Genomic DNA, 13,334 nt, shown 5'->3' on the forward strand with positions numbered 1-13,334 from the left:
AATGTCATGGATTCCCAGTCTTTTTCATGGAAAATATGTGTTAGCCTTGACCTTCTCCAGGGGCAAGATGTAAAATTTCATTTGTTTTAATAGTTAGACCATCGTTAGGGTAAAGACAGGTTGCTAAATTCATTGTTTTTCGTATAGCAAGTTCTGTTCTTGCATGTTCTGGAACTTCATCTTCAGAATCAATGATAGAAGCACTGTCATCTTGTGAAGGTGTCAAATGTCATCACTTGGAGTAGCATGGTTGTCCTCATTAGTTAGTTCAGTAATTGTTTTCCAAAATTCAGGATTTTCCATTCTATGTTTGTAATAACATCCTTATAGTGTGGGTTGCATTGCTGAAGATGCATTATAGCATTATTGACACACTGTGGTCGAATGAACTGCTCGACTACTGAATGTTTGTCTGACAAACGTCGCTTCAAACTAAGTGCTATAACTTGTGATTCTGAAGTTTGTGTTGGCAGACTTAACGCAGTCTCTGTCACTTTATTAGGAGCAAGAACTACCTGTCCTCTCAGACCATGTTGACTACCAGTTGGTAAAGCTATTCCTCTAAAACAATTTTAAAGGCAGGATGGCTTGTTGAACGATTTGACTGAAAATCTGATATTAATATCTTTTTCTCTTCATTAGTTAGTATTCTTGTTTGCTGCAATCTTTTCATGTTTTTTGTTTGTCTTTCACTTTTTCTGATTCAGATCTCTTTGCTCTGACATACTGTTTATTTTTTCTGATTCAGTTCTATTTGCTCTGTTGTTTCCCATTCTTTTCATGTTTCGATGTTTGTCTTTCACTTGTTCTGATTCAGATATATTGCTTCTGATGATGCTCATCCTTTTCTTGTTTTGTTTTTTATTTCAGATCTATTTGATCTCTCAGTTTGCTTTCTTAATACTTCATTTTGCATTTTCAATTGCTTATTATGCCTCTTTGTAAGTGTCTTTTGTTTACTTGCATCATTTTCCTTCTTACTATGCTTGTGTATTGTATTGTACTATACTGATAAGATACCTTGCGCTTTTGTACATGTTTTGCTTGACAATTTTGTTGTTTAAAATAGCTGTTAATCATACTTGACACATTTATGTCCTTAACTTGTATAACCACCTCATAATGATTAGCATTGCAATGCTTTGAATATATTGACCTGTATTCTACATGCATAGAATTATCCACTATTTGACCCGAATAGTGTACCCAACGTTTGTAAATGATGATGTATAAATACTGGTTTCCAGTAAATGAGAAGTGGCAACTATATCAACTTTACTTGCCCATTTACCCAAGTCAGCTATTCTGCTCATTAGTAGATATTCTTCTAAAGTCTGTTCTGGAATACGAAGGATATTGATGAATATATATTTATGTCTGATCATGTGCTGTACTATTCTTACTCTGATATATGCATGATGTTCCTCAGAACCTGTAACAATACAAGATATAGCTCTAAAAACAATTGTCATCTGCAACTATGTTTTTTGATACTGGTTCTGTTAGTGGAAGGCCAAGTCCATGAGACATAAAAGTGTTTTGAGCTGGGAATAACCCCAAAATCTTTGATTTTTCAGTTTGCCACGACTGATCAATAGGGTTGAAAACAAAAAACATTGTTTTTCACAAATAATGAAACAATCAGTGGTGCTATTGTTTTTCAGTACAGGAGAGTGTTGTACTGTAGATGTACATGTACTGCCATACGCGGAAAAACCTGTGGTTTGTAATTCGTTTTCTTTACCCAACTTTTATTTTTCCCTTTTTGCAAGTTTTTTTGGTTTTGTTTCGTCTTAATCATTCATTCTCTTATTATGGTTTTTCGTATGCAATCTTTCTATACTTGTTAAACAGCTATCAACCCCTAGATATATCTCAAGTTCATGCACCATCAATCCATCTTGTGGCAATTTCAAACTGTGCAGGATCAAGAAGATTTCTGTTAAATGTTGAAGTCAATTCTCTCAAATAAGTACAAAGTTCATTTATATTACCAAGACCAACAAGAACAGCATGTCCATCAGGATGCAAGAATCCTTCACCATTCCTACTGTGTGGATCAAAGACGTAGAAACTAGTTTCTTTTTTAAATACAGCCAAACCAAAGCCTTTAACAATTATAATGCAGTACGGAGAACATCAAAAACTATAGTTAGTGCATATTCTAAGGGCTTATACAAATCTTCCGTCCACGATGCATCACTAGCCATGTTACCAAACACAGATAATCCTTGATTACAGTTGAAATGCTCATGTATAAATAAAAAGCAAATTTTCAAATCTGGAATGTCATCAACAATGTGGATAAACTTTATTGTAAAGAGCTTCTTCACAGATTAGAAGTGCATCAATAACAGAACAATTCCAATATTGTTGAATATGCAAGAAAAACCAAGGAGTTGGTCATGCATGTACTTGCTCCAGACAAATTGTCCATAAATTTAAGAGAACCTTGATGGACAGTACCTGACACTACAGTTTTGTTTGTACATGTGTGGTTTGGACGAGGATTCGTTTCAATATCACCTCCAAGAATAAAAATTGTTCTCATGTAATTATAGAAAAACATAAAACATACTTTATTCAGCTTATTAGTCACACACTGGAAATTTACAACCAATGGACTGCACTGCTGTAGATAACAGCTCATGTATTATATATTGTGTATTTCATATATTTTTGGCACGGTGACAAGGTATCGTTCTGTATATATTTCTGGTACAGTATCCAGGTATTGTTATTTCGTATATACTTCTGGCACGGTGACCAGGTATTGTTTGTTAATACGTTCGGCATGGTGACCAAAAGCAGTAGTACAACACAGTGGCCAACTCTGCTTTAGCCTCTAGAAAACAATATTGAGAGGAATGTACTCTGCTTGAACACAGTTAGAAAAAATCTTCTTTCCTCACAAACAGTACCAGGATTCTGAAATCAAACACACACAAATTGTATAAATGATAAGTGAAGATTCTACAATAAAATAAGCAACATGAACATTTTACCCAGGGAAATAATCTGTATCTAAGCATTGATGTACACAATGTACGGGCATATTGAGAAAGCTGACAGCAACATTAGCTTACATTAAATTACAATATTTATAGCTTCACATCATTTGTTGCATACAATCTACGTTAACAACAAACTGAACCATTTATTTAAACTACTAGCAGTTCCGGTAGTCTTGTGTTGCCCTCAGCATACAAGGTCAAAATAAAAATTCAAGTATTCTTAATGAGAACAAATGTTGTTTATTGTTATAATTTTTGTACCATTATTATCCAAGAAATAATAAAAAAGCGAGTGAAAAACTTATTTGTTCCCAGCACTACAAATTGTTCACAATGAAGATATGTTTTGTGACGAGGTTGTCTAGGAATAATTGAGTTTGCCTTACCCGGTGAATTAATCACATTTAGACGCGGCGACCGACTTGCGATAAACAGCAGCGTTGAAAGGTCATAGATCAGGTTCGAGTAGGGGACAAGCCACCAGGCAAGTTGCGACGTGTACATCACGATTCCGAGGAGATTTGTTAACACGAATATATCCCTATACTAGGCAAGGCAGACCATTCATATGCAAATAAGTTATGCAATAGAAGTTCAATAATGATAAAATCCACAGCTTGACCTTGGTAATGAATAGAAACTGGCATGGCAGCCCAGTAAAATGCCCACCTACTGTGTGAAGAGATTCCTGTACATTTGTAAAAAATGACAACTGCAGAAAACGTAATAATACATAATATACTAACCGATTTTAGGTGTGCCACACATAGAAAGTATAATGACATTTGAGAAATAACCAAAGGTCAAAGGTTAAAACTAACCGATAGCAGAACAGATTCATGATATTTACCTTTATGCAAGTTAGGACAGCCAGGATTTACAGAATATCTTAATATTTACAATTTTAATGTTATATACAACTTGTAGATTCTGAAATTAAAAGTATGTATTAGAATCAAGAGCTGCATAAGCGAACATTGTATTGGCAGTATCCGGACGTGACGCGTGAATTACAAGCGCTCGCCAAATGTCGGCCAAGACAATTTAAACAACGTTTATTTTTGAAGATAAAATCGATGGGAGCAGCACGCGTGCCGAACACGGTACAATCAGAAGAATAGTGCGTTGCCTTGCAGTGGGCACAGTAAGGGGTATTGTCGGTCACAGTCCGCGCTGTAGTGAACGCGCCTGTCGGCTGAGTAGATCGCGAATGAGCCCGACTGGCGTGCGTATCGCTACTTTGACGTGTTTCAGTGTGTCGTTGTTCAGTAGGGTTATCAGAAGAACGAAATGTCGTAGTATTATGATTATTGTTTTGGCGAGAGTATGCATTATTTCGTGAATTAGTGTTTCCTCTGTAGTATAATTTGCGTTGAGTGTTTGTGTTGAAGGTAGATATAGAAACGGGTTGGGGGTTTAACTCACAGAAAGTAGTAGATTGTCCCAGTTCCAGAAATCGTATTTCTTTCAGCATCAATTCGCTCAGTTCTTGTAGGGCTCATAAGTGATAGTTGTTGGCGAAAGATTGTTGGTAGCTTATCAAGTAGTTGAGGAATTCATAACCTGAAGCAGGTTTTCCAAGTGATTCAAGTGATCTTATGGTTACTTCCAAATTGTCACGATAGTCTGGAAGTGATTGAGCAGTATTTTCGGGACGTTGTCTAGCAATAAGGGATCGCATGTGAGCTTGTATAATTTGATTAGTCTGTCCGTACCTTGATTCAAGTTGTTTGTAAGCAGCTCTGTAGTTTTCAGAAGATAGAATGTAGCCTTGTATTTGACTGCTGGATTCACCATCCAAAGCGGCCTTTAAGTATGCAAATTTCTGTACATCGGTGATATTAGGATTAGAATCCACAGTATGTATGAAATTGTCATCCAATTCACACCATTTCAGGGGGTCTCCATAGAATTTAGCAATCTCGGGTTTCGGTAGTTGTACTCCTCTGTGATGATCGGATGATGGGCAGGGTTGAACTGTAGAACTGGTTGATACGACTGATTCGCGCATAGATTTCATCTCATCTCTGTCATAGTTAATAAATTCCTGGTATGTGGAGTCGACCTCAGCAGTGATAACTTAGTTTCGAAGAATTCCTCTGATCGTTTATCTATCGCCCATTTGTTGGTGAGAATGTCAGTACGAATAGCCATCTTGTTCGCTGTCGATGCAGTACTGTATTGAATCACACCTTGTTCGGCGGAAGTTAGGCCAAAAAAAAAAATGTGTGGTTCCTATAACATGCCAGTCAGAAATAGGGTAGGTAGGGATTTTTTTGTTTTTTGTTAAACTTTTTTTTTGCAGGGTGAGTTGAGGAAGCGATAAATCAATCTAAAATTTCCATTCAAGCCATACAAATGTGTTTATTTACATTTATGAATACACGTTTGTATGGCATTATGCAGTGTCAGTCTTCTTGGCAGGAAACAAAGCAAAGATGAGTCGGTAAGTACACTTCAATCCATACATTTTATTTATTCAATATCAACACCATTTTGACAAGAACTTTTTTTTTTGTTTCATTTAATTCATCTTATTTGCCAAAGTTCTTTTATAGGTGACAATTGATCCGATACTTGTATCTGATTTATCTTTCAAAGACACAATCACCCAGGTGTCACTGTCACTGTATGTATGTATGAAATGTTGAAATACATGGTGCAAAAGTCAATTTTTATCATGACGGAGTACAGAACCATTTTGTGGATGGTGACAAAAGTTGACAATGCAATGAGAGGATCAAAACTGATGAGAAATGTATCAACAATAGCTATTTCAAAATGCAATGCAATTTAATTTAGAAAACACATTACATTTTTTTTCCATATGGTCGCTGGGTTACAGGTAACTTTCCACTGGCACTACATGTATCGCATATGGGAAGTACAGTATCGTTTCTTTAATTCAACATCCACTACAGCTCCTCCATCACCACAGTGACAACATACATCTTTTCTACCAACTTCAGCTCCATAGTATGGTATTTCCACTGGCATTTGACATGTCAGGTTTGGTCTGAACTGAGCTTTTCTGTACAGCAGATGACCCATTGGGGCTAATGGTGCTCCACAGGTATAATCACTTCCACCAACTAATATTACAAGCCTTTCTGTGAATTTAAATTTTGAATAAACCACACATGGTTTTCTACACTCTATACATGGAAAACTGCCACGGACATTCTGGGAACTACACACAGTATTCTGGGAGCTACATACAGGAGGAACATCTTGCTGTGTTGGTAGTTGGTAGGCATCAGCGGTAGTTGTAGTTGTAGTAGTAGCTGCAACACAAACAGAAGCTGGCTTCTGTTTTCAAAGTTTCAGCTTCAGTGATGGCCTGTTTTCATCTGTTGTGTCCAACCCTTTAACTTCTGTGTATGGTTTGTAATGGTCACCAGTATTATCCAGCAATGGATCAGGCAGCCAGACCAAGTCTTCTTGACTTAAGTGTGGTGATGTACAGCAGTTTGTATTTGAACATTTACGTATCTGAAAGCTGTATTGTCTGACTCGACAGTGAGTTTCTATTCACTGATTGTATGATGCCACTTTCTTTCAGGGAACTTTCTGCAGTTTTGAGGAATCCATTTCTGGAAACAGCTCCTGCAAGTTACGTTTGAAATGGTTAATCTCGCGTCAAGACTAGAAGACAGGATTGGTGCATCACCTGGACACTTCAACTTGGCTTGTGAAATGAGGTCACGCAATGAGATCCACTCTGACAGATGACATTGTGGCGCCTCTCATCATCAGCTGCAGTTACTTCTTCAACTCGTTCTGCAAGTTTACTGAAAAACGTATCAAAAGTACAACTTGGGCGACCGGTGTTTAAATGTCTCATATCAGATAAAAGTCCTTCCTCTCCCAGGAAAATAAGACATAGTCGCTGTTGTGAAGCTGTTGTAGCATCGATTGCAAGTTCTTTATATATTAGATCAGCCACACCAGGAAGAATACCAGTGATATTGCATAATCTGTCACGAAATAGTTTCCCCTGCGACCTTGTATGATACTCCTCCAACTCAGGCTTGATAGTTGCAATTAGCCTTGCAGCTTGAGTTCAGTACGACCTTCTGCCACTTGCGCTACAATTGTTATTATTGATCCACCAGGACAAAACCTATATATATCGACTGGAATAGATAATTGCATACCTTTCACAAATCTATGCCTTTGCATTGCATTTTCAAATGGCTCATTAAGATGTTTTGTCTCATCAAAAAAGACAGGATTTGAACAATCGGCTAATACTACAGCGTCATTTAAAAGTTTATATTTGTTATTGACTGCGTATGTTGTCTGTGTGTGCTCTATGTTCTGCTACAGTTCTCGCAGGGTGATCCATGTTTCTGATCTTGTCTTGCATTGCAGCTTGGTTATCTAAATGTACTTTGTACTTATGAAGGCAGTCAGCTAATTGTTGAATATCATCATGCATCACATTTCAGGCTGGACTACTTCTCATAACAGGCTTCAACATTATGCTGTAGAGTGCTTGACTGTGACTATGGAGATGAACACTAGATAGTGGCTGACATTTTTTCTTTTTGTGTTTCAGGTTGTTGAAGCCATGATACTGTTCAAATACTGAAGGAATAGCAGATACTTTTGCTTTTCTCATGGAGGCATCATTGATGACCTGATGATCATTGGTTATATACTATAAAGCATTGCAGATGACCTAAAAAAGAAATAAAATAAAAAAGTGTTCAAAAAATTTAAAGCCTGAGTCCTCATAATTTAAAAAAGGGCTGAAAATTACTGATGCATTGAGTACATCCACCATGGAGGTATAATAATATCCATGCATTCAGATAGACAACCTGAAAAAAATCTAATCTCATTTGGTTTATAGTCAAACATTTACCACACAAACACATTTGTATATGTAACCTCATACCATGTGCTACAATTTCTACATACAGCCACATCATACCTGAATCAATGTGATCTAATATTTTGAGCCAAATCCTAGAAAAAATATTAATAAACATTTAATCCAACATGTTTATATAATTTAATACTGTAACAAATATTTATGATATAGTGTACTTAACATGTACAGATAAAACATACATACCTGCTGTACAACATAGGCCCATCAGTCTTTACTATTGCTTTAGGAAAATCGAATTTTTTTCTTTCAAATTCATCAACCAGCATATTATACAGATCATCTTTCCTTGACGAGCCTGACACCACACCAGCACTATTTAATAAATACACACACCTGTCAAAGTATGAGGAACTCAAAAACTACCAGTGTTGAACAACTGCATGTAAAATACAGAAAATGCATACACAAACGGGAGGCATTTTCTTTTAAACATTTTCCAAGAGCTTTGATAATTTTGCACGACAAGAATAAAACATTAATTACTTCACTGGTGTCGAATTTAATTTCGAAGGCTACAGTTTAAGAATTTAGTATTTAAAATAAATAAACAACTGTAAATAATACAAACCTTGACGTCTTCTTGGATGGGCATCGGCGGCCGCCGGACATCAAAATCTCAAATGCATTTATCGTAATGATCGTGGTTTCCTGAACAATTGCTTCCATTTCTTTTTAAACTTGGTTTGGCTCACACAGGAACCGAATGTATTTCACGTCGAAATTTGCGTTTACCTCGCCAACTTCGATATTGGATTGTTCAATGGTTAGCCACGGCCCATTGTGTTGGCGTGCACACTTGATAGTAACTGAATGCGTTTTACACTCGGAATAACCTGGGTGATAATCTTCTAAGATTTGCTCAAATGTTCGTTTGCGATGAATTGCAGTCAATAATGATTTTTCATCAACGTGATCGCATTTACAAAATGTTACCGAGTACACTCGATGAACTTCTGCAGCCGCCATTTTGTTTTTATCGACATGTGTCTGGGCGACGTCACAATTCTCGCAAGATCCCATGAAATGCGTGATTTCTGATATTTGCGTTAACAAAATAATGGGGTCGGCGGGTTAAAACTAGGGTAGGTCAGGTTACCGGAACCACACAATTTTTTTTTGTTTGGCCTTAGAATTGATTCAAGGCATAGTCTGCTTTGTTTCATGCTTCAATGTGTCCCACAAGTTTAGGTTTGGCTGCATTTTTAGGTGCCATATTGAAGTTTGAGAAGTATTGAGATAAAAATGTTAATTGAAGAATATTAATAATAGAGTTCAAACGATGAGTTGTACCTTGCTGATGAGGTTACTTGTAGAGGTTACCAATTACTTGTAGAATGTTGTGAGTTCCGCAATTAAATCCACATTCGATCCTGGTCTCGGCACCAACATTATGTGGTGGACGAGATAGGATTGCGACTTCCATGGGACAAAGTCAGAGTTCCGTCAGATTCACTTTATTACAATACGTCAGACTACATTGAAGTCAAAACCAGAACTACTCCCTCCAAAAATCTGGAAGCTTGGAGTATTTGCATAATGTTTTCAAAATAGAATACATACTGTGATTGACTCAATTCAAAGTGGAAGATTCCACTATCATAGCCACAAGTAATTCGTCTTAGTTACGAGTCGAAGGTTATAGAAAGAGGCGGCAAGACCAACACCTAACATTGCAACATTAAATGATAAACAAGATAGAATGTTATACTACATAGGTAAACAGTAGAATTCTGAACCATGCATGTGAATAAATTTTGAAATGTTGATTGCAATGGAGCTCTCAGCGATATAACTCTCCACAGTGAGGTGATAGTACTTTATATTTCACCAATAACCATTCAGTTGGTGTCACAGTAGCTTGGCACTGAGCCACTTCAGAGGGCATTCATGGTTTTATGTGATTGACGCAATACTATTTAAAACCTCTCCACTCACACTTTAACCTGTCGCGCTGACTAGATTGGTCTGAATTTCTGTTTCAGAAATGTTTGCACCAATCAAGAAAAAGTTCACTTTATCTCTTTGCAATATTATTGATAAACCACCAAGTACTGGTAATATGGTATCTAAGATGTACAATGTCCCTAGAAACTTCATGGACCTCATCTTCTTCAATATACCAATGGCAGTAGCATCACTATTTAAAGCATTGATTCTGCAAAATGACCTCAAAATCTCGTAGTATAGCTGCAACAGCGTGTTAAAAACTAAGCCAGCAAGTCTTGCATGCCTTTTTCAATTTATGAGCAATGACTTTCTCACTTATTTCTGATGTTAATATTATTTTGCTGAATCTTTAAATAAACAGCCATTCGTTTGGGAGAATTCTCTAAGTACTGCCAGAGCTGTCTCAGAATATCTGCAACTTGCTTAACATACTTGATTTCTTCATTGCTATCTGTGCAGGCCAGGGTCAACCTATGGCATACACAATGTACATTAATCAATAAATTATTTACAGCTTTGAATCTAGTTTCTACACCACTGGTTTTCTCTACCACGACTGAAGCACCATCTGTGGCTAAACCTGTGAAGAAATCTAACATTAACCTGCATGATTCTAACTATTATTTAACAGGATGAAGATAGCATGTGCATTAGCTGATTCATGCTCTGATAAGATATTTTGAGTAGAGAGAAAGTTTCTGTTGTATGATTAAAATACTGGATAAATGTTACTAACTGATGACAAACAGCAATGCCAGTCACTTCATCAGTCATTAAACCATAGTTATTGGCAGCTCGGGCAATGTTTACACATGATCCTTCATTGTTTCACCAACAAAAGGAAAATCTCATGAGTGGCTGATGCTAACCTATAGTCAACACCTAAAACCTTCTTAGCAAAAAACAACAGTGCGGTAAATAATCTGTTTATAATGTCCAAACTTATGGCAAAGTATGCAGTGACAAATGCTTTCTGGTAAACGGAATGTCGAACAGTCTTTCTGTGGATATCATCTCTATGGAAAGGGGAAACATTTTGCAAAAATTCCTTATTTAAAGAACCAACATGAACTTCTGAACTGGCATGTGTCTTGATAGCATCAATCTTGAATCTGCCACTTGGAACAGCAGCAAATTTCTCACTTTTGTTCTGTAAACTTTTGGCATGTTGTTTTTTTGCAAAGTATACAAAACATGCCACAAAGGTTAGTTTTACAGCTTTCTAAAATTACCAGCCACCAATTGCCAGCACTTAAATGATCATGATTGAATTTCTTTGGTGCCATCTGTTTATAGTACACATATCACTTATTTTGCAGCATTGTCCACTACTACAGAGAAAGAAGTATCTGATCAGGATCTGCTGAATCTTGTTTGAAGTGTTGTTATCATATCTAACACTTCCTCTTGAGAAAATGGACACACTTTCGCCTACAACCTAAAATTAGAACATTAAATAAGGAAAATTTAGGCAATCTAAAAAAAAAATATTTTCTTTAAAACCTGAAAGCATCATAACAAATTATTGCAGCCAGAGACGTGGAAGTCCAGTATTAACACAATCACACCTAAAACTGTGTTAGCTGATGAATGATGTCAGGATGGTTGGTGCTGGTTTTGTAGGCCCAGGAACACATGAAGTAGTTGTAGCTGTACCTGTTTTTGTATTGCTATCATCATTGAAAACAACTGGACTGAACGCTTGCTGTTCATTGTCAACTAGACCTGCAAATGAAAATACTTGTATGTAATAATAAATGGAAAACGCGAGTTTATGCATATTTTCAAAAAATAAAATAACAACTGACACACTTTAATAGAACATTCAGACAATTTAATATAAAATATTTATTATAAATACCTGGAATGCTGACAAGGTGTGATTCCAACACACTGGTGTTGCTGGAAAACCCTGGAGACTCGTCATTGCGAGAACTTGCACTACTGGCAGTATCTAAAAAAGCAAATACAGTGTCATTGAAGAAAAAAATATTACCAATATAAAAAACATATAGACATCTTAAAGCAATAGCAAACCTACAGGTTTTTAAATTGCCATGCATAACTAACATTTGCAGTAGAACCAGGCATACCTTGCAATGTAAGCCAGTAATTACATATTACTAACACTATAAACTTAAATTTATAAAATCAGCCACAATGAACACGAAGAAATATAAAATTTAAAATTATACTTGTAGATTCATGTTTAAAATTATGAAAATACACCACCACAATAACTATCATGTACTTACTTAAATATAAATAATATAAAACATAAATAGGTCTGTTTGGCTGAAATAATCTCAGTCGAATTTGTATGTAACTGACGTGATGCTCAGTCTCACTTACGGTGAAGTGTCTGTGAACGACATACTTTCTCGTATGGTAAACAGGAGAATCATTCCACATGATAAATCCACAAAAACATATCCAACAAAACGAACTCGTGATCGGTGAATGTATATTTTTTATCCAAAACCATGGGTAAACATGATAACACAACTCGCCAGTGAGTGGCCTGAGTTTTACCGTGACAGTGACTCATCACGATCGAGCCTGGGTTGCAACAATCATATTTTTTTCGTAAATAATCGCGAAAATAACAAAACCTCGTAAAAAAATGACAAAGTAGATAATAAAAAGTAATATATACCTTTGAAATTAAAAAAAATCTTCAATTTTGCGCGATTTTATTCCCGTCTTGTTTCCCTGTGCGATCCCACGTTTGGACGTCACTTTTTGCAATCAACTACGTGACAACAGATGTGGCCTATGACCTGCAATTGAATTCTGCAACAGTAGACGGCCGTGCGAGCTCGTGTAGACGGCAAATAAGCCGGCGTTCGGCTTCTAACGAAAACCCTGATTGGTCGTATGTGTATTTTACACTGCCCCTATAGTTAGTTGCCTTCAGATCAGCTACACACCAATTGCACTCAATCACAGTTCGATATACACTGCAACAACTTGACTCCTCCGCAATCACGTAACTGAGGAAACCCCACATGCGTTTCTCTTCCGCGTCTCCACTGTGTGCATATTCATCAGACATGATAGTTTTCATCAATTCTTTAGTATCAGAGTCCCAGTTGAGTGTAATTCTTTTCAGCCTTAAGGAGAATTTGCTTAACTTCAGATATATATCTTTCGAGGAGTTACGACCAGCTAAATACGGCAACCGAGGTGGCTCACCACATTGATTTCAATAATTAGGCTTTATTTTTGTATTTTTTTTTTAAATTTCCGTTTTAAATTTTGATTTCAATTTTACTTCATTTTTTTTTCAATTTACTTTTCGATTTAACTTTCGTTTACGATTTCATTTTAAATTTCGTTTTCGATTTGACTTTCATTTTCATTTTAAATTTCGTTTTCGATTTGACTTTCGTTTTCATTTTAAATTTCGTTTTCGATTTGACTTTCGTTTTCATTTTAAATTTCGTTTTCGATTTGACTTTCGTTTTCGATTT

The 13,334-nt window shown here is 36.4% G+C and overlaps 1 pseudogene; it reads right to left on the minus strand.

Annotated features, from left to right (window-relative positions):
- Window positions 1-5,876: 5,876 nt before the first annotated feature.
- LOC144346266 (uncharacterized) lies at window positions 5,877-7,694 on the minus strand (annotated as a pseudogene).
- Window positions 7,695-13,334: the final 5,640 nt, after the last annotated feature.

This window comes from Saccoglossus kowalevskii, chromosome 19 (genome assembly GCF_978046115.1).
Source record: "Saccoglossus kowalevskii chromosome 19, keSacKowa6.1, whole genome shotgun sequence".
NCBI classification, from domain to species: Eukaryota; Metazoa; Hemichordata; class Enteropneusta; family Harrimaniidae; genus Saccoglossus; species Saccoglossus kowalevskii.